Source organism: Hakea prostrata, chromosome 11 (genome assembly GCF_041222555.1).
Source record: "Hakea prostrata isolate BN-2017 chromosome 11, UWA_Hpros_2, whole genome shotgun sequence".
NCBI classification, from domain to species: Eukaryota; Viridiplantae; Streptophyta; class Magnoliopsida; order Proteales; family Proteaceae; genus Hakea; species Hakea prostrata.
In genome coordinates, this window is record NC_142610.1 from 15,757,675 (window position 1) to 15,781,039 (window position 23,365).

Sequence of the window (23,365 nt, forward strand, 5' to 3'; positions counted from 1 at the left end):
ACTCATTGTCATCATCATCACTTGCGTCCCAATTGATATCAAATATTTCTAAGTGATCAAGATAAAAGGATCCTTCGCACAAACTGCACTTTCTAATTCTTTGCTAGAAGGCATATACAACGGCAAATTGAAAGAATCCACTTTGGCTTCCTCAATGAGACCCTAAAACAAGATAAGAAAACTTGTAATAATTTTAAATACTAAGAGGAAAATTGTACATGTTCATTAATTAAGCATGTATACCTCGTTGACCAAGTCATTTAGTGAATTAGAAAACAGGTCCAAAATGCAACTCTCTTTGCCAAAAGGATCTTCACTTCTCCCCGCCAAGAAATGTCAAAACCATTCTTCCTTCCGGTGTTATTTCCTTTGAGCGCAAGCTAAGAAACAAGGAAAAATCCTTTTGAAATTGCACTGGTAAGCTTTCAAAGCACACTAGGAGGGCTTGTCTTTGCCAAGTAAACATTCCCCTTATTGTTACTTCCAACTGCTGGAGGAACCTATAGTTTTCATTATACATGGTTAGAAAAAATATACTAAAACACACGAGCGTGCATGATATGTATCAATTAGGTTTCAAACCCGAGAGAGCCAATGAAGGCTGTAAGAGGAATGAAAGAAGTCTATAGTACTTGCTTGGAAAGAGCCTCTCATAGAAAGAACCGGGTAATCCTGTGATAGAAACGGCCCAAAATTTTCACCAAAATCCTTCTTTAGCTGATCATAGAAGGTTGGCAAGGTTCTGAAAATGGTGTTGAAGTCATTACTTGGAAGATCATTAAGGAACACTAGGAATTCCGGTGTTTTACAATTCAACCGATGACATGTTTCATAGATCGCTTCAACGACTAAAGTGATCACTTGTAAGGTGTTAGGTCCCGATGAGCAGCCCAAATCTGCTATCCTTAGACATTGAGATAACTTGGTGGAATACAAATCTGAAATGCTTCGAATTACCACAGTGGCTTCGCCCCTGGTTATCGCTAGTTTCGAAAGAAAAAAACAAAATTCAAGCTTAGTTGCTTGAATGGAATAAAAATGAAAGTATTAGAGAGAGAGAGAGAGAGAGAGAGAGAGAGAGAGAGAGAGAGAGAGAGAGAGAGAGAGAGAGAGAGAGAGAGAGAGAGAGAGAGGAGAGAGAAAGAGATAGTACTTGAAGTTGGGAGTTACTGGCATAGCTAATTTCTCCATCCCCACCATTCATGTGAAGAACTTGCTGAACTTCCATGGCTTCTCTTCGCTTTAGATTCCTAAGCCTCTATTTTGCATTCAATGTGTTACACATGTAAATCATCCTTGTATATATAGGCAAGGATTGATACAACTATAGATTATAAAATGCAATATAAAATTTGTTTTAAACGTGCGTGTATAGATTTCTTTTTGAAAACTTATGGTTGATCTTACTAGTGTAGCTTCCACCCCGACCCCCACCCCCAACAACATGATAAACTCGTAAAACGTTCAAGAGTTTTACCAAAGACAAAACGTGCACAATTATTAATTAAGTCTTCGTTGGAAGATTACCTTCTTTTTCTTTTTTTCTTTTTTATTAAAAGCATATAAAATGAGAACCCCAAGGATAACTCTTGCAAAAGATCAACACTTCCTCATTAGATGTTAAATTTTGAATTTCCTCCAGGTTAGAGGCGAAGTCCTGCCTATATTAATTATAAAAGCTTTCTCAAGGATGTAGTCAAGGTAAGCGTGAGCTAGCCTGAATGAACATTGGATATAATAATAATTGAATATATATATATTATATATATATATATATATATATATTTATTTAGAGAGTGAGAGAGAGAGAGAGAGAAGAGAGAGAATAGAGAGAGATAGAGAATAGAGAGAGAGAGAGAGAGAGAGAATAGGATAATAATGTAGTAAACTAATGAATAATGAATGATAATAATAATAATAGAAAAAATAATATATATAATAATATATGTGCATCCAACAATGTGTACTATAAGCACCACCACGTCAGACAAACCACTAAAGAAAAATCTAGAAAAAAAGTGCTAACATGAGTCATGCTCTGCCAATGAGATATATATTATTAAGAGTTCTTTTCATGTTGTCAATTTCGGTTGGGCCAAAATTCTTGATTGCCCACTTAAGTGACAAAAATTACATGCTATTCCTAGTGTATCTTTTCGAAAATTATAAATTATCCATAGTTAATTTTTTAAAAGGGTCAATGTGGCAACATGTAATTTTTGCTATGAGTACTGTCAAGAGTTTTGGCAAAACATACATGAGCAGCATGAAAAAAGCTCTATAATCAATACTATACTTGTGCACACTACTTTAGTATTTGTATTACTTATCTTAAATGTCATTTCATGAGAACAACATTATTAATTGATTGCAAATGACAAGTTAGCTTATAAGTAACATAAGATGTAGGAGAGAGGAGGTATATATTAAACAACATTAGAAGGTTAGAAAATAAAGTAAGCTTTGATTACGCTGGGAGGACTTGTCCTTGCCAAGCAAATGTGCCCCTTGTTCTTGACCAAAAATAAAAAATAAAAAATTCCCCTTGTTATGCCAACGTACCGTTGACGGAACTAGCTAATACCATGCACACATTATAGTTATAAAAAAACTGATCTAAAAATAATTAATGTAAATTATTTATGAAGTTCAAAACTTAAAAGTGCCAATGTAGGCCATAAGAGGAATGAAAGGAGTCTATAGTACTCCTTGGAAAGTGCCTTTCATAAAAAGAATCAGGTCACCCTGCAATAGAACATGGCCTAAAGTTTTCACTCTTTTCCTTCTTTAGGTGTTCATAGTAGGTGGGCAAGGTTTCAAAAATGGTGTTGAAGTCATTACTTTGGAAGATCATTAAGGAACACTAGGAATTCAGACATTTTATGATTCAACTAAATACATGTTTCATGCATGGCCTTAATGATCTCCGTGATCACTAGAAAAGTGTTGGGTTTTTATGAGCAACCCAAATCTCCTATACTTAGAATCACACCCCACCCGCCAGTCTCGGTTACCCGACTGACAACCCGTGGGAGTGATCCGTCACAGGATCCACGGTTTTAGTCTATCAACAATAATTAATACAAATATAGACAATCAAGAGCAATAAATGTTCAATAAATGAATTAAAGAATTACAGGAGCCCAAATACTCCAATAAAAATGATAAAAGAAAGAATAATGAATGAATACGAGTTCAGCGGAACAATCAAAAGAGTTATATCAGTTTCTTTCCAGTTTCCTTTTCTAAGGCTAAATAGTGTTTTTCATGAATTTTCAGATAGGGTGTCCTCCAGTTCTTCTCCATTCGCTGAGCAAACTGTCTAACCACTTTTTTTCTCTGACCATCAATATGTGTGATAAGCGCACTCCGTGCACCCGCAGAGCTCCCGCACAGACTATCTCCATTTCCCACTGCCGGTGCCCGATCCTCTTCATACGGGATGGTTCCTTCATAGGAAACCAATCCATCTTCCAATACAATTCCTTCATCTGTGCAGGCTAATAAACATATACAAAATAAAGGAGTGAGTTCTAAAGAACTCAGTAAGAACAATTACAAACCCCATCAATTATCCAACAACGCATAAATGCATAAATGACATGAATGAGTGCAAAGTATGAATGATACTATGATTTCTAACTATGCAGGTCTCTAACAGCTGACATGCTTTAAGATATACACCAGCTCTCCTCTGGGTAAGTCTAGTCGCTCTGATCCGGCAAGGACTGGTTACCTCTGTAGGGATCCTGGGCAAAATGGAAAGTCCACACCTGGCTCACAAACCACGGCTGGGGTTAAGTCAACACTCTCTTATCATGACCATTGGTAATGAGTACTGGTGCATGTCGGGGTTTCTAATCCAATGCAAGGTCATACTGGTAACATGTCTACATGAAGTCCAGATACATCCCCTATGGCACCAACCAGCTCGGTTCAGCATCCTTCGCAACCTAGGAATGAGAATCCTCACGGACTGGCTACCGCTGTTGGACTCCACTCCTTAACCCTATGGTCTTCCACATATTATTGAGGCGGATGCTCTCATGACTCCTCACAACACCCGGTCCGTTCCTTGGACGTCCATGAGCCCAACCCTAACATATGCAACCCTACCATTTATATGACTAACAGTGGACCAACGTCACATCACTGGCATCACGGGTCATTTGGTTTCAATCCCCATACCGAAAAGGTAGTAGCATGTGGGGTACCTAGCCATGCAATTCTAGACTCTACCTAAGAATGTCATCAAACAGTCATGACAGTGCTCGAGACATCAGCAGGCATTTGTCCCATTCCAAGCTAAGATATCCCAGAGGAATAACTCATCCATCAAAACCACATACTAACCTTAATCAGTACATAGCATTCACAATCAACAAAGTATATATGTAAACCAGACAAACAACAATAGTATAACAAGATCAGTATATAAAACATGACTACAACAATATATATAATGAAAGGCTACGCTAATGAGACTGGACTAGCATGTTTAAGTCTATTCATAAAGATAGATTTGAATGTCCTTACCTGCATATAAGTAACTTGTCCGTAAAAGAGATCCGTAAACTATTACAAGACTTTTCTTTTCAAACAGAGAATACCTAAACACAGGGTTACAATAATGTATAAGCTAATTGAATCAAAGTGGATCAAAACCAAAAGTCATTTGGTCACTGTTTACTAGCCGGTCGCTTAGGTTGAGCGACCGCCACTAGTGACCTGCCCAAAAGGAGAGAGTTTCAATCTGAAACTCAGGCTTCTGATCATCCGTTTTCAATCCGGATTTCGAGTGATCATGGCCTAAGTCTCAAATCTAACACTCCTACAGCCAAAGGGTGAAGGAATCCTATCAATTACCATCATTGGATTACCCAGAACTCTCCCCTTGACTGGATTATCCTTTTCACAAAAGCAGGGTTTCGTTTTCGGATGAATCACCTCAAGTAGATTGGAAAGAGAGAGTTACAATTGATCAAAAAGGGTAACCACCATGATGAGGGTATGGGTTAACACGAAATTGAAAGACAAAGGAGATAAAGGATGAAGGGTGAATCCATTACCTCACTTCGGAACACCAGAAAAAGGGAAGAACTCACCTCCAGATCACTATCAGCACTTTAGATCCACTTTCGGCACTTCTCCGCAGCCGTCTAACCTCCAAAAACGGTAACCACGAATAAAATATTCGTAAGTTGGACGAAGGTTACCTTTTATAGATGTCAGGGGGCAAAATAGGGCAAACCCCGAAAACAGATCGGGCGGTCGCTCCAGGCGGTCGCTTGGTTTGATCGACCGCCACTAGCAACCGCCCCCATGTAATTTGCGATACAAGGGTGCTTTTGCTAGGGGGTTGATATCCAAGTACAACCTAGCCCTAAAGAAGAGATGGGGGAGATAGTACCTTCATTCCGGACATCTCCGACCAACACTTGTCTTCCGGAAGACCAACTACCAAGCAAGGCGGGCTCTCGGACGGAGGATCCGGATCCATGGGTTCAGGCTATGGATCCTGGACTTCTATCCGGACACTCCACAACTTTACCCGACTACACCTTCGGGTTCTCGGACATGCAATACGGATCTCGGGTTAGAAATACGGGGGTTGTTACACTTAGACACTGAGATAACTCAGTGGAATGTGACTCTGAAATGCTTCAAATTATAACGGGTTTTGCCTTGGCTATCACTGAGATGGCTCAGAATCCTCTATCTTTTACATTGTTAAAGATTTTACCCTTAGTTATAGAATATTATAGTTTGTGATGGAAAATGGTCGACCCAAGCTTCTCACCCACCTCATCTATCTTGTCACAGCTAGGACTCTTATTTTGAAGCATTCTGTGGAAGTGGGGCGTCCAACCCTATTTGTGTGGTTTTTATGGGAGGAGATGCTCCGACAAGGAAAATTTTGGAAGGAACAATTTTATTTGAAGAAATATGTACTTAGCCATGCTTTTGAGAGAGAGAGAGATCCTATTTTTACATACCATTGTGCCAAGCAGGAGCTAGACAGCATCTTTTCCAATTGTCAATGTTCAATGTGTTCGATCTAAAGTTTAGGGAGTCTAGATCACCTCTATTCAAGGATGAACAATGTACTCCTCATGACGGTTTTTTAACCACAAAATAGTAGTGGGTTCTACCTATAAATATTAAAAATAAGAACTCAATGAGTCCCATGTGGACTCCAACCCCTATTTATATGGTTGAAAACCATTAAGGGAGTACATTGTAGTCTCGTGAGGAGAAGGTGATCTAGACTCGAGTTTTTTTTTTTTTGGGCTTGTAAAACCCTCAATTTCTTCAAATTCCAAATTATTTTCCTCTTTTTTATTTTTTTTTTTATTTTTCCAAAGTGGGTAATCACGTTGGGAGGGAAGAAGGTCCACTGTGAAACCTTTATGAACTCCATTTTTAACACTTAAAACAAGGTCATTCACATTATTAATAATTGGATTGAAGAAAGAAGATGAAAAAAAAATTGAAGAATATGTATAAGAATGCAGTGACAAAATTGAAGCAGGAAAGGGAACAAATTTGTGGAAAGAGAGAGTAACGGTGGAAATATTCCCTCATGGAGTGAAGAAAAGAGTGTTGGATAAATAATGATATCATAGGCAATCGTATAAAACAAATGAAGACATACAATCATAAGAATGAAAACTTATCTTATTTTAAATAGCACGAATGATCACCTTGTTGAAAGCATTGTTGTATACATCCATCTAATGATGCACAAAAGTGATGGAGTTGAAATGTGCCGATAGTGGTTGGCACTTTCTTTAAGGTATTTAAACGCCCCCGAATTGTGCACACGGGTCCAAAATACATTTTCACCCCCAAGATCAGTCAACCCCTCCATCTCAAACGGCGCACTCCGTAATTGATGGACTAAGCGATCTATAAAGCTACATTCACCAATTCGTTTTCTATGACATAATTTAAAGAAAACCAATGCTTTTAAAAATGTTCGTGCCAAAATAACAAACTCCTCCCACCTTTCTATAGGAGAGCAAGAGACACAAACGAAGGTTGTCTCCAAAGGTTATAATTCCTCCCTTAAGACATGTTGGTTAGCAAAGACATCTATTGGCCATTTATGTGTTTTAGGAAAAGACCCAACCTTTAGAAAAACAAATTGTTTGAATTTTCAAATAAATTTAAAAAATTACAACAAAGAGAAACAAAAGTAGCGGGAAAATTGAAAGAGAAGGTTAGTTTTTTCTTAATATGAGTTTTAATTGCGATCATTGGATAAGTTATCGTTACGTGTCACAATCCTAATGAGTGATTGTAGGGAATTGTAAGATTGCAAATTGTAGAAAATGTGAATACACCAATAGAATACCAATTTAAGTGATACCCTTTCAATAAGTTAATCCTGAAGCATCTCTCTTATCTCTTTTGAAATTCTAGCATCTAACCCATTTTTTGGTTCGAGGATTTAGATATCAAGTGTGGTTATATATGATTTTTGGCGTTTTAGTGCCTTGTACAATATGATGGTTTTCACCAGTTTGAATTTGAGAATCTAATCAGGGATGGGTCTTTCCAAGTCTAGCCCCAGTGCCCCACCCTTCACTAACCAGACTGATTAAATGATGGTTTTCCCCAGTTTGACTTTTACTGATTTTAGTTTTCTTTATACTTTTATCAGGCCATATAGTATTGATAAACCACAATTTTTTTTGGCCGGATCTATAATTAAATAGACCTTAGAACTTTTGTATGTTACTTCAATGTTAATTTCTTTTTTCCTTCACAATATGAAACCACCACAACTTTACCTTTCCCTTTTCGTCTAGAGATTGAGATTATAGAATATGATGGGCGAAAAAAAGGAAGACTTAGCTCGACACATTAGGCTTGAAAAAGAAATGCCGATGAGTGAAAACTTTATTTTCCAACGATGGTGTAGAGTACTAATTAGATACATATATTAAGACATGCACCATTAATGACCGCTCCGGCCAACAATCACAATAACATTTATTGAGGAAATAACCAAAGTGCATCTACTTATTACTTGAGGAGACGACCAACATTAATATTTTTACGTACACTCCTCAGGGTCCTAAAAAATCACTTTGCTCTCAAGGAAATAACAAAACTAACGAGCTTACTCTCTTCCTTTAAGATGTGCTTGCTGACATTCGCCATGTACCTGCTAAATAAGGTACTAATGATAGAGTCTCCAAAGTGGTCAGCAAGCATGGATTCGAAAACAGCTCTTATAATCTTCGCCACCTTCTGCCCTCTTATAAAGTTATCCAACATAAACTCATTGTCATCATCATCACTTGCGTCCCAATTGATATCAAATATTTCTAAGTGATCAAGATAAAAGGATCCTTCTGCACAAACTGCACTTTCTAATTCTTTGCTAGAAGGCATATACAACGGCAAATTGAAAGAATCCACTTTGGCTTCCTCAATGAGACCCTAAAACAAGATAAGAAAACTTGTAATCATTTTAAATACTAAGAGGAAAATTGTACATGTTCATTAATTAAGCATGTATACCTCGTTGACCAAGTCATTTAGTGAATTAGAAAACAGGTCCAAAATGCAACTCTCCTTGCCAAAAGGATCTTCACTTCTCCTGCCAAGAAATGTCAAAACCATTCTTCCTTCCGGTGTTATTTCCTTTGAGCGCAAGCTAAGAAACAAGGAAAAATCCTTTTGAAATTGCACTGGTAAGCTTTCAGACACTAGGAGGGCTTGTCTTTGCCAAGTAAATATTCCCCTTATTGTTACTTCCAACTGCTGGAGGAACCTATAGTTTTCATTATACATGGTTAGAAAAATATACTAAAACACACGAGCGTGCATGATATGTATCAATTAGGTTTCAAACCTGAGAGAGCCAATGAAGGCTGTAAGAGGAATGAAAGAAGTCTATAGTCTGCTTGGAAAGAGCCTCTCATAGAAAGAACCGGGTAATCCGTGATAGAAACCGGCCCAAAATTTTCACCAAAATCCTTCTTTAGCTGATCATAGAAGGTTGGCAAGGTTCTGAAAATGGTGTTGAAGTCATTACTTGGAAGATCATTAAGGAACACTAGGAATTCCGGTGTTTTACAATTCAACCGATGACATGTTTCATAGATCGCTTCAACGACTAAAGTGATCACTTGTAAGGTGTTAGGTCCCGATGAGCAGCCCAAATCGCTATCCTTAGACATTGAGATAACTTGGTGGAATACAAATCTGAAATGCTTTGATTACAGTGGCTTCGCCCTAGTTATCGCTAGTTTCGAAAGAAAAAAACAAAATTCATGCTTAGTTGCTTGAATGGAATAAAAATGAAAGTATAGAGAGAGAGAGAGAGAGAGAGAGAGAGAGAGAGAGAGAGAGAGAGAGAGAGAGAGAGAGAGAGAGAGAGAGAGAGGGAGTACTTGAAGTTGGGAGTTATTGGCATAGCTAATTTCTCCATCCCCACCATTCATGTGAAGAACTTGCTGAACTTCCATGGCTTCTCTTCGCTTTAGATTCCTAAGCCTCTATTTTGCATTCAATGTGTTACACATGTAAATCATCCTTGTATATATAGGCAAGGATTGATACAACTATAGATTATAAAATGCAATATAAAATTTGTTTTAAACGTGCGTGTATAGATTTCTTTTTGAAAACTTATGGTTGATCTTACTAGTGTAGCTTCCACCCCGACCCCCACCCCCAACAACATGATAAACTCGTAAAACGTTCAAGAGTTTTACCAAAGACAAAACGTGCACAATTATTAATTAAGTCTTCGTTGGAAGATTACCTTCTTTTTCTTTTTTTCTTTTTGATTAAAAGCATATAAAATGAGAACCCCAAGGATAACTCTTGCAAAAGATCAACACTTCCTCATTAGATGTTAAATTTTGAATCTCCTCCAGGTTAGAGGGGAAGTCCCGCCTATATTAATTATGAAAGCTTTCTCAAGGATGTAGTCAAGGTAAGCGTGAGCTAGCCTGAATGAACACCGGATATAATAATAATTGAATATATATATATATATAAAAAGAGAGAGAGAGAGAAGAGAGAGAGAGAGAGAGAGAGGGAGGGGAAGGTAAGCGTGAGCCAGCCCGAATGAATATCGGATATAGTAATAATAGAAAAATAATATATATAATAATATATGTGCATCCAACAATGTGTACTATAACACCACCACGTCGGACAAACCACTAAAGCAAAATATAGAAAAAAGTGCTAACATGAGTCATGCTCTGCCAATGAGATATATATTATTAAGAGTTCTTTTCATGTTGTCAATTTCGGTTGGGCCAAAATTCTTGATTGCCCACTTAAGTAACAAAAATTACATGTTATTCACAGTGTATCTTTTCAAAATTATAAATTATCCACAGTTACTTTTTGGTTAACTTTGAAATTAAAATGACTATTTTGCCTGGGGATAAAAGAAAGTATAAATAATTTATACCAACCTCATTTAATTTTTTAAAATTGACCCAAAAAAAATCCTTGGTTCGCACGATTCACGTTGGCTGCCTAAAAATATCCACCACCCTGGCATGAAAAATCTCTCTTTGCAATAGGTTGGTTTGTCCTCAAGAGTGATCTACGCCTCCTCGGTTCTTAAGCAAAATCAAAGAGGTTGAGAACCAGGTCAAACCGATCGAGAGTTCTTCAGCGATGATGAACTTTCAATTGCTAGCGGTGGACCTGGTAGGAGAAGGAGTGGGTGTTATTCGAGGAAGTAGTGTGTGTGTTTTACCCGAGGAAGAAATGGCAACTCCTAAAGAACTTGCTTGATCGAGCAATGGATGGAGAAGAAAGCGACAGAGAAGATCGATATTTTCTTTGTTGAATTCTACATCCAGCTCCTTAGATTCCAATGTGAACAGGGAGTTCTTTTCGTAAATTTGAAAAAATTAAGCGAGATTTTGTAGAAGAGAAAAATTATATTTTCCTTCACACACCATGGGCAAATGGGCATGAAGTTTTAAAGTTAACAGAAAAATAAGTGTGGGTAACATTTAATTTTTGCTATGAGTACTCTCAATAGTTTTGACACAATTTAAATGAGGAGCATGAAAAAAGCTCTATAATTAATACTATACTTGTGCACACTACTTTAGTATTTGTATTACTTATCTTAAATGTCATTTCATGAGAACAACATTATTAATTGATTGCAAATGACAAGTTAGCTTATAAGTAACATAAGATGTAGGAGAGAGGAGGTATATATTAAACAACATTAGAAGGTTAGAAAATAAAGTAAGCTTTGATTAGCTGGGAGGATTGGCAAGCAAATGTGCTGTTTGACCAAAAAAAAAAATAAAAATTCCTTGTTAGAAGAGTGAGGAATAGCTAATACATGACACATTATAGTTATAAAAAAACGATCTAAAAATAATAATGTAAATATTTATGAAGAAGTTAGGAAAGAATCAATGGATAGAGGAATGAAAGGATCTAGAGTGTTTGAAAAGCCAACCTTTAAAAAAAATTGTTTTAATTTTCAAATAAATAAAAATTACAACAAAGAGAAACAAAAGTAGCGGAAAATTGAAAGAGAGGAGGTTGTTTTTTTAATATGAGTTTTAATTCGATCATTGGATAAGTTATCCCTACTTGTCACAATCCTAATGAGTGATTGTAGGGAATTGTAAGATCAAATTGTAGAAAATGTGAATACACCAATAGAATACCAATTTAAGTGATACCCTTTCAATAAGTTAACCCCAAGCATCTCTCTAATCTCTTTTGAAATTCTAGCATCTAACCCATTTTTTGGTTCGAGGATTTAGATATCAAGTGTGGTTATATATGATTTTTGGCGTTTAGTGCCTTGTACAATATGATGGTTTTCCCAGTTTGACTTTGAGAATCTAATGGGATGGGTCTTTCCAAGTCTACACCCCCACCCTTCACTAACGGACCGATTAAATGATGGTTTTCCCATTGACTTTTACTAATTTTAGTTTTCTTTATACTTTTATCAGGCCATATAGTATTGATAAACCACAATTTTTTTTGGCCGGATCTATAAATAAATAGACCTTAGAACTTTTGTATGTTACTTCAATGTTAATTTTTTTTTCCTTCACAATATGAAACCACCACAACTTTACCTTTCCCTTTTCGTCTAGAGATTGAGATTATAGAATATGATGGGGAAAAAAGGAAGACTTAGCTCGACACATTAGGCTTGAAAAGAAATGCCGATGAGTGAAAACTTTATTTTCCAACGATGGTGTAGAGTACTAATTAGATACATATATTAAGACACGCACCATTAATGACCACTCCGGCCAACAATCACAATAACATTTATTGAGGAAATAACCAAAGTGCATCTACTTATTACTTGAGGAGACGACCAACATTAATATTTCTACGTACACTCCTCAGGGTCCTAAAAAATCACTTTGCTCTCAAGGAAATAACAAAACTAACGAGCTTACTCTCTTCCTTTAAGATGTGCTTGTGACATTCGCCATGTACCCGCTAAATAAGGTACTAATGATAGAGTCTCCAAAGTGGTCAGCAAGCATGGATTCAAAACAGCTCTTATAATCTTCGCCACCTTCTGCCCTCTTATAAAGTTATCCAACATAAACTCATTGTCATCATCATCACTTGCGTCCCAATTGATATCAAATATTTCTAAGTGATCAAGATAAAAGGATCCTTCGCACAAACCGCACTTTCTAATTCTTTGCTAGAAGGCATATACAGCGGCAAATTGAAAGAATCCACTTTGGCTTCCTCAATGAGACCCTAAAACAAGATAAGAAAACTTGTAATAATTTTAAATACTAAGAGGAAAATTGTACATGTTCATTAATTAAGCATGTATACCTCGTTGACCAAGTCATTTAGTGAATTAGAAAACAGGTCCAAAATGCAACTCTCTTTGCCAAAAGGATCTTCACTTCTCCCCGCCAAGAAATGTCAAAACCATTCTTCCTTCCGGTGTTATTTCCTTTGAGCGCAAGCTAAGAAACAAGGAAAAATCCTTTTGAAATTGCACTGGTAAGCTTTCAAGACACTAGGAGGGCTTGTCTTTGCCAAGTAAACATTCCCCTTATTGTTACTTCCAACTGCTGGAGGAACCTATAGTTTTCATTATACATGGTTAGAAAAAATATACTAAAACACACGAGCGTGCATGATATGTATCAATTAGGTTTCAAACCTGAGAGAGCCAATGAAGGCTGTAAGAGGAATGAAAGAAGTCTATAGTACTGCTTGGAAAGAGCCTCTCATAGAAAGAACCGGGTAATCCTGTGATAGAAACGGGCCCAAAATTTTCACCAAAATCCTTCTTTAGCTGATCATAGAAGGTTGGCAAGGTTCTGAAAATGGTGTTGAAGTCATTACTTGGAAGATCATTAAGGAACACTAGGAATTCCGGTGTTTTACAATTCAACCGATGACATGTTTCATAGATCGCTTCAACGACTAAAGTGATCACTTGTAAGGTGTTAGGTCCCGATGAGCAGCCCAAATCTGCTATCCTTAGACATTGAGATAACTTGGTGGAATACAAATCTGAAATGCTTGAATTACCAGTGGCTTCGCCTGGTTATCGCTAGTTTCCGAAAGAAAAACAAAATTCAAGCTTAGTTGCTTGAATGGAATAAAAATGAAAGTATAGAGAGAGAGAGAGAGAGAGAGAGAGAGAGAGAGAGAGAGAGAGAGAGAGAGAGAGAGAAAGAGAGAGAGAGTTGGGAGTTACTGGCATAGCTAATTTCTCCATCCCCACCATTCATGTGAAGAACTTGCTGAACTTCCATGGCTTCTCTTCGCTTTAGATTCCTAAGCCTCTATTTTGCATTCAATGTGTTACACATGTAAATCATCCTTGTATATATAGGCAAGGATTGATACAACTATAGATTATAAAATGCAATATAAAATTTGTTTTAAACGTGCGTGTATAGATTTCTTTTTGAAAACTTATGGTTGATCTTACTAGTGTAGCTTCCACCCCGACCCCCACCCCCAACAACATGATAAACTCGTAAAACGTTCAAGAGTTTTACCAAAGACAAAACGTGCACAATTATTAATTAAGTCTTGGTTGGAAGATTACCTTCTTTTTCTTTACTTTTTTTTTATTAAAAGCATATAAAATGAGAACCCCAAGGATAACTCTTGCAAAAGATCAACACTTCCTCATTAGATGTTAAATTTTGAATCTCCTCCGTTAGAGGCGAAGTCCTGCCTATATTAATTATAAGAGCTTTCTCAAGGATGTAGTCAAGGTAAGCATGAGCTAGCCTGAATGAACACCAGATATAATAATAATTGAATATATTTACATATAAAAAGGGAGAGAGAGAGAGAGAGAGAGAGAGAGAGAGAGAGAGAGAGAGAGAGAGAGAGAGAGTAAGCGTGAGCCAGCCCGAATGAATATCGGATATAGTAATAATAGAAAAAATAATATATATAATAATATATGTGCATCCAACAATGTGTACTATAAACACCACCATGTCAAACAAACCACTAAAGCAAAATATAGAAAAAAAGTGCTAACATGAGTCATGCTCTGCCAATCAGATATATATATATATTATTAAGAGTTCTTTTCATGTTGTCATTTTCGGTTGGTCCAAAATTCTTGATTGCCCACTTAAGTAACAATTATTACATGTTATTCACAGTGTATCTTTTCAAAAATTATAAATTATCCACAGTTAGTTTTTGGTTAACTTTGAAATTAAAATGACTATTTTGCCTGTGGGATAAAAGAAAGTATAAATTTATATTTTTACCAACCTCATTTAATTTTTTAAAATTGACCAAAAAAAAAAATCCTTGGTTCGCACGATTCACGTTGGCTGCCTAAAAAATATCCACCACCCTGGCATGAAAAATCTCTCTTTGCAATAGGTTGGTTTGTCCTCAAGACGTGATCTACGTCCTCAGTTCTTCAGCAAAATCAAAGAGGTTGAGAACCAGGTCAAACCGATCGAGAGTTTTTCGAGCGATGATGAACTTTCAATTGCTGGTAGTGGACACTGGTAGGAGAAGGAGTGGGTGTTATTCGAGGAAGTAGTGTGTGTGTTTTACCCGAGGAAGAAATGGCAACTCCTTAAAGAACTTGCTTGATCGAGCAATGGATGGAGAAGAAAGTGACAGAGAAGATCGATATTCTTCTTTGTTGAATTCTACATCCAGCTCCTTAGATTCCAGCTGTGAACAGGGAGTTCTTTTCGTAAATTTGAAAAAATTAAGCGAGATTTTGTAGAAGAGAAAAATTATATTTTCCTTCACACACCATGGGCAACATGGTCATTGAAGTTTTAAAGTTAACAGAAAAATAAGTGTGGGTAACATTTAATTTTTGCTATGAGTACTCTCAATAGTTTTGACACAATTTAAATGAGGAGCATGAAAAAAGCTCTATAATTAATACTATACTTGTGCACACTACTTTAGTATTTGTATTACTTATCTTAAATGTCATTTTCATGAGAACAACATTATTAATTGATTGCAAATGACAAGTTAGCTTATAAGTAACATAAGATGTAGGAGAGAGGAGGTATATATTAAACAACATTAGAAGGTTAGAAAATAAAGTAAGCTTTGATTACGCTGGGAGGACTTGTCCTTGCCAAGCAAATGTGCCCCTTGTTCTTGACCAAAAATAAAAAATAAAAAATTCCCCTTGTTATGCCAACGTACCGTTGACGGAACTAGCTAATACCATGCACACATTATAGTTATAAAAAAACTGATCTAAAAATAATTAATGTAAATTATTTATGAAGTTCAAAACTTAAAAGTGCCAATGCAGGCCATAAGAGGAATGAAAGGAGTCTATAGTACTCCTTGGAAAGTGCCTTTCATAAAAAGAATCAGGTCACCCTGCAATAGAACATGGCCTAAAGTTTTCACTCTTTTCCTTCTTTAGGTGTTCATAGTAGGTGGGCAAGGTTTCAAAAATGGTGTTGAAGTCATTACTTTGGAAGATCATTAAGGAACACTAGGAATTAACACATTTTATGATTCAACTAAATACATGTTTCATGCATGGCCTTAGTGATCTCCACGATCACTAGAAAAGTTTTGGGTTTTGATGAGCAACCCAAATCTCCTATACTTAGACACCGAGAAACCGGGAAGGACCGAAAGCCAAACAAACAGGGGCCGGCACACCGAGAAGCCGAACCCATCACAAGAACGATACCCAGAAGAAAAGTGGAGGAAAAGATCGACCCAAGCCCACCCACCCACACTAGTCACAGCAGGACCAGAGCACGGAAGGGGGGCCAACCCAGGGGATGGGAGGAGAGCCGACAAGGAAAAGGAAGCAACAAAGAAGAACAGACAGCCAGCGAAGGGAGAGACCGACAACCAGGGCCAAAGCAGGAGCAGACAGCACCAAGTCCAGCATGTGTTCGACTAAAATTAGGAGTCCGGATAACCTCCAGTCAAGGATGAACAATGACTATCATGATGGTTAAACCACAAATAGTAGTGGGTTCTAGTCTATAAACATAATAAATAAATAAATAATAAGAACTCAAGAGCCCAGTGGACTCCACCCAAAGGGAAAACCAAAGGGAGACAGAGCGAGGAGAAGGGACCGACGAGCGAGGGGGGGCGGGAGGGAAAGGGGAGAAGCAAGCAACAAAAAACAAAGGGGAACACGGAGGGAAGAAGGACGAAACGAGAACCAAACACAAACAAGGAACAAAATGATGGGATGAAGAAAGAAGATGAAAAAAATTGAAGAATATGTATAAGAATGCAGGACAAAATGAAGAAGGAAAGAACAAAAGGGAAAACAGGACAAGAAAAGAGTGTGGATAAATAATGATATCATAGGCAACGTATAAAACAAATGAAGACAACAATCATAAGAATGAAAACTTATCTTATTTTAAATAGCACGAATGATCACCTTGTTGAAAGCATTGTTGATACATCCATCTTGAGCACAAAGTGTGGGTTGAAGTGCCAATAGTGGTTGGCACTTTCTTTAAGGTATTTAAACGCCCCCGAATTGTGCACACGGGTCCAGAATGCATTTTCACCCCCAAGATCAGTCCAACCCCTCCATCTCAAACGGCGCACTCCGTAATTGATGGACTAAGCGATCCATAAAGCTACATTCACCAATTCGTTTTCTATGACATAATTTAAAGAAAACCAATGCTTTTAAAAATGTTAGTGCCAAAATAACAAACTCCTCCCACCTTTTTATAGGAGAGCAAGAGACACCAACGAAGGTTGTCTCCAAAGGTTATAATTCTTCCCTTAAGACATGTTGGTTAGGAAAGACATCTATTGGCCATTTAGGTGTTTTAGGAAAAGACCCAACCTTTAGAAGAAAAAAAATTTGTTTGAATTTTCAAATAAATTACAAAAATTCTAACAAAGAAAAGCAAAAGTAGCGGGAAAATTGAAAGAGAAGGTTAGTTTTTTCTTAATATGAGTTTTAATTGCGATCATTGGATAAGTTATCCCTACTTGTCACAATCCTAATGAGTGATTGTAGGGAATTGTAAGATTGCAAATTGTAGAAAATGTGAATACACCAATAGAATACCAATTTAAGTGATACCCTTTCAATAAGTTAACCCTGAAGCATCTCTCTAATCTCTTTTGAAATTCTAGCATCTAACCCATTTTTTGGTTCGAGGATTTAGATATCAAGTGTGGTTATATATGATTTTTGGCGTTTTAGTGCCTTGTACAATATGATGGTTTTCCCCAGTTTGACTTTGAGAATCTAATCAGGGATGGGTCTTTCCAAGTCTAGCCCCGGCCCCCCCACCCTTCACTAACCGGACCGATTAAATGATGGTTTTCCCAGTTTGACTTTTTACTGATTTTAGTTTTCTTTATACTTTTATCGGGCCATATAGTATTGATAAACCACAATTTTTTTTGGCCGGATCTATAAATAAATAGACCTTAGAACTTTTGTATGTTACTTCAATGTTAATTTCTTTTTTCCTTCACAATATGAAACCACCACAACTTTACCTTTCCCTTTTCGTCTAGAGATTGAGATTATAGAATATGATGGGCGAAAAAAAGGAAGACTTAGCTCGACACATTAGGCTTGAAAAAGAAATGCCGATGAGTGAAAACTTTATTTTCCAACGATGGTGTAGAGTACTAATTAGATACATATATTAAGACACGCACCATTAATGACCGCTCCGGCCAACAATCACAATAACATTTATTGAGGAAATAACCAAAGTGCATCTACTTATTACTTGAGGAGACGACCAACATTAATATTTTTACGTACACTCCTCAGGGGCCTAAAAAATCACTTTGCTCTCAAGGAAATAACAAAACTAACGAGCTTACTCTCTTCCTTTAAGATGTGCTTGCTGACATTCGCCATGTACCTGCTAAATAAGGTACTAATGATAGAGTCTCCAAAGTGGTCAGCAAGCATGGATTCGAAAACAGCTCTTATAATCTTCGCCACCTTCTGCCCTCTTATAAAGTTATCCAACATAAACTCATTGTCATCATCATCACTTGCGTCCCAATTGATATCAAATATTTCTAAGTGATCAAGATAAAAGGATCCTTCGCACAAACCGCACTTTCTAATTCTTTGCTAGAAGGCATATACAACGGCAAATTGAAAGAATCCACTTTGGCTTCCTCAATGAGACCCTAAAACAAGATAAGAAAACTTGTAATAATTTTAAATACTAAGAGGAAAATTGTACATGTTCATTAATTAAGCATGTATACCTCGTTGACCAAGTCATTTAGTGAATTAGAAAACAGGTCCAAAATGCAACTCTCTTTGCCAAAAGGATCTTCACTTCTCCCCGCCAAGAAATGTCAAAACCATTCTTCCTTCCGGTGTTATTTCCTTTGAGCGCAAGCTAAGAAACAAGGAAAAATCCTTTTGAAATTGCACTGGTAAGCTTTCAAAGCACACTAGGAGGGCTTGTCTTTGCCAAGTAAACATTCCCCTTATTGTTACTTCCAACTGCTGGAGGAACCTATAGTTTTCATTATACATGGTTAGAAAAAATATACTAAAACACACGAGCGTGCATGATATGTATCAATTAGGTTTCAAACCTGAGAGAGCCAATGAAGGCTGTAAGAGGAATGAAAGAAGTCTATAGTACTGCTTGGAAAGAGCCTCTCATAGAAAGAACCGGGTAATCCTGTGATAGAAACTGGCCCAAAATTTTCACCAAAATCCTTCTTTAGCTGATCATAGAAGGTTGGCAAGGTTCTGAAAATGGTGTTGAAGTCATTACTTGGAAGATCATTAAGGAACACTAGGAATTCCGGTGTTTTACAATTCAACTGATGACATGTTTCATAGATCGCTTCAACGACTAAAGTGATCACTTGTAAGGTGTTAGGTCCCGATGAGCAGCCCAAATCTGCTATCCTTAGACATTGAGATAACTTGGTGGAATACAAATCTGAAATGCTTCGAATTACCGGTGGCTTCGCCCGGTTATCGCTAGTTTTCGAAAGAAAAAAACAAAATTCATGCTTAGTTGCTTGAATGGAATAAAAATGAAAGTATAGAGAGAGAGAGGGAGGGGATGAGAGAGAGAGAGAGAGAGAGAGAGAGAGAGAGAGAGAGAGAGAGAGAAAGAGAGTACTTGAAGTTGGGAGTTACTGGCATAGCTAATTTCTCCATCCCCACCATTCATGTGAAGAACTTGCTGAACTTCCATGGCTTCTCTTCGCTTTGGATTCCTAAGCCTCTATTTTGCATTCAATGTGTTACACATGTAAATCATCCTTGTATATATAGGCAAGGATTGATACAACTATAGATTATAAAATGCAATATAAAATTTGTTTTAAACGTGCGAGTATAGATTTTTTTTTTGAAAAATATGGTTGATCTTACTAGTGTAGCTTCCACCCCGACCACCACCCCCAACAACATGATAAACTCGTAAAACGTGCAAGAGTTTTACCAAAGACAAAACATGCACAATTATTAATTAAGTCTTTGTTGGAAGATTACCTTCTTCTTTTTTTTTTTTTTTTTTTTTTTATTAAAAACATATAAAATGAGAACCCCAAGGATAACTTTTGCAAAAGATCAACACTTCCTCATTAGATGTTAAATTTTGAATCTCCTCCAGGTTAGAGTGGAAGTCCTGCCTATATTAATTATAAAAGCTTTCTCAAGGATGTAGTCAAGGTAAGCGTGAGCTAGCCTGAATGAACATCGGATATAATAATAATTGAATATATATATATATATATATAGAGAGAGAGAGAGAGAGAGAGAGAGAGAGAGAGAGAGAGAGAGAGAGAGAGAGAGAGAGAGAGAGAGAGGATGTAATCATGGTAAGCGTGAGCCAGCCTGAATGAATATCGATTATAATAATAATAAGAAAAAAATAATATATATAATAATATATGTGCATCCAACAAAGTGTACTATAAGCACCACCAAGTCAGACAAACCACTAAAGCAAAATCTAGAAAAAAAGTGCTACCATGAGTCATGCTCTACCAATGAGATATATATTATTAAGAGTTCTTTTCATGTTGTCAATTTCGGTTGGGCCAAAATTCTTGATTGCCCACTTAAGTGACAAAAATTACATGCTATTCACAGTGTATCTTTTCAAAAATTATAAATTATCCACAGTTACTTTTTGTTTAACTTTGAAATTAAAATGACTATTTTGCCTGAGGGATAAAAGAAAGTATAAATTTTTACCAAACCTCATTTAATTTTTTAAAATTTACCCAAAAGAAAATCCTTGGTTCGCACGATTCACGTTGGCTGCCTAAAAAATATCCACCACCCTGGCATGAAAAATCTCTCTTTGCAATAGGTTGGTTTGTGCTCAAGACGAGATCTACGTCCTCCTCAGTTCTTCAGAAAAATCAAAGAGGTTGAGAACCAGATCAAACCGATCAAGAGTTCTTCGAGCGATGATGAACCTTCAATTGCTAGCGGTGGACGCTGGTTGGGGAAGGAGTGGGTGCTATTTGAGGAAGTAGTGTGTGTGTTTTACCGGAGGAAGAAATGGCAACTCTTGAAAGAGCTTGCTTGATCGAGCAATGGATGGAGAAGAAAGTGACAGAGAAGATCGGAATTCTTCTTTGTTGAATTCTACATCCAGCTCCTTAGATTCCAGCTGTGAACAGAGATTTCTTTTCGTAAATTTGAAAAAATTAAAAGAGTTTTTGTAAAAGAAAAAAATTATATTTTCCTTCAAACCATGGGCAACATTGTCATATCAGTTTTACTGTTAACAGAAAAATAATTGTGAGGAACTTGTAATTTTATAAAAGGGTCAATGTGGGCAACATGTAATTTTTGCTATGAGTACTGTCAAGAGTTTTGGCACAACTTAATTGAGCAGCATGAAAAAAGCTCTATAGTTAATACTATACTTGTGCATGGTACTTTAGAGTCTGTATTACTTATCTTAAACGTCATTTTCATGAGATCAACATTTATTAATTGATTGCAAATGACAAATTAGCTTATAAGTAACATAAGATGTAGGAGAGAGGAGGTATATATTAAACAACATTAGAAGGTTAGGAAATAAAGTAAGCTTTGATTACGCTGGGAGGACTTGTCCTTGCCAAGCAAATGTGCCCCTTGTTCTTGACCCCCAAAAAAAATAATATTCCCCTTGTTATGCCAACGTACCATTGATGGAACTAGCTATACCATGCACACATTATGGTTATAAAAAAAATTTGATCTAAAAATAATTAAAGTAAATTATTATGAAGCTCCAAACTTAAAAGTGCCAATGTAGGCCATAAGAGGAATGAAAGGAGTCTATAGTACTCCTTGGAAATAGCCTTTCATAAAGAGAATCAGGTCACCCCTGCAATAGAACATGGCCTAAAGTTTTCACTCTTTTCCTTCTTTAGGTGTTCATAGTAGGTGGGCATGGTTTCAAAAATGATGTTGAAGTCATTTTTTGGAAGATCATTAAGGAACACTAGGAATTCAGACATTTTATGATTCAACTAAATACATGTTTCATGCATGGCCTTAATGATCTCCGTGATCACTAGAAAAGTGTTGGGTTTTGATGAGCAACCCAAATCTCCTATACTTAGACACTGAGATAACTCAGTGGAATGTGACTCTGAAATGCTTCAAATTAAAACGGGTTTTGCCTTGGCTATCACTGAGATGGCTCAGAATCCTCTATCTTTTACATGGTTAAAGATTTTACCCTTAGTTATAGATTATTATAGTTTGTGATGGAAAATGGTCGACCCAAGCTTCTCACCCACCTCATCTATCCTGTCACAGCTAGGACTCTTATTTTGAAGCATTCTGTGGAAGTGGGGCGTCCAACCCTATTTGTGTGGTTTTTATGGGAGTAGATCCTCCGACAAGGAAAATTTTGGAAGCAACAATTTATTTGAAGAAATATGTACTTAGCCATGCTTTTGAAGAGAGAGAGAGAGATCCTATTTTTACATACCATTGTGCCGAAGCAGGAGCTAGACAGCATTCTTTTTCCAATTGTTCCATGTTTCAATGTGTTCTGATCTAAAGTTTAGGGAGTCTAGATCACCTCTAGTCAAGGATGAACAATGTACTCCTCATGACGGTTTTTTAACCACATAATAGTAGTGGGTTCTACCTATAAATATTAAAAATAAGAACTCAATGAGTTCCATGTGGACTCCATCCCCTATTTATATGGTTGAAAACCATTAAGGGAGTACATTGTAGTCCCCTGAGGAGAAGGTGATCTAGACTCGACTTTTTTTTTTTTTTTTTTTTGGGCCTGTAAAACCCTCAATTTCTTCCAAATTCCAAATTATTTTCCTCTTTTTTATTTTGTTTTTTTATTTTTCCAAAGTGGGTAATCACGTTGGGAGGGAAGAAGGTCCACTGTGAAACCTTTATGAACTCCGTTTTTAACACTTAAAACAAGGTCATTCACATTATTAATGATTGATTGAAGAAAGAAGATGAAAAAAAATTGAAGAATACGTATAAGAATGCAGTGACAAAATTGAAGAAGGAAAATGAACGGAATTGTGGAAAGGGAGAGTAACGGTGGAAATATTCCCTCATGGAGTGAAGAAAAGAAGCAAAAGTAGCGGGAAAATTGAATGAGAAGGTTAGTTTTTTCTTAATATGAGTTTTAATTGTGATAATTGGATAAGATATCGCTACGTATCACAATCCTAATGAGTGATTTTAGGTAATTGTAAGATTGCAAATTGTAAAAAATGTGAATACACCAATAGAATACCAATTTAAGTGATACCCTTTCAATAAGTTAACCCTGAAGCATTCTCTCTTATCTCTATTGAATTTCTAGCACCTACCCCATTTTTTGGTTCGAGGATTTAGATAGCAGGTGCTGTTATAAAAGATTTTTGGTGTTTTAGTGCCTTGTACAATATGATGGTT

General features: G+C 36.7%; 1 pseudogene; it reads right to left on the bottom strand.

Annotated features, from left to right (window-relative positions):
- Nucleotides 1-18,065: 18,065 nt before the first annotated feature.
- LOC149000392 (putative jasmonic acid carboxyl methyltransferase 2 pseudogene) lies at nt 18,066-22,471 on the bottom strand (annotated as a pseudogene).
- Between the last annotated feature and the right edge of the window lie 894 nt (nt 22,472-23,365).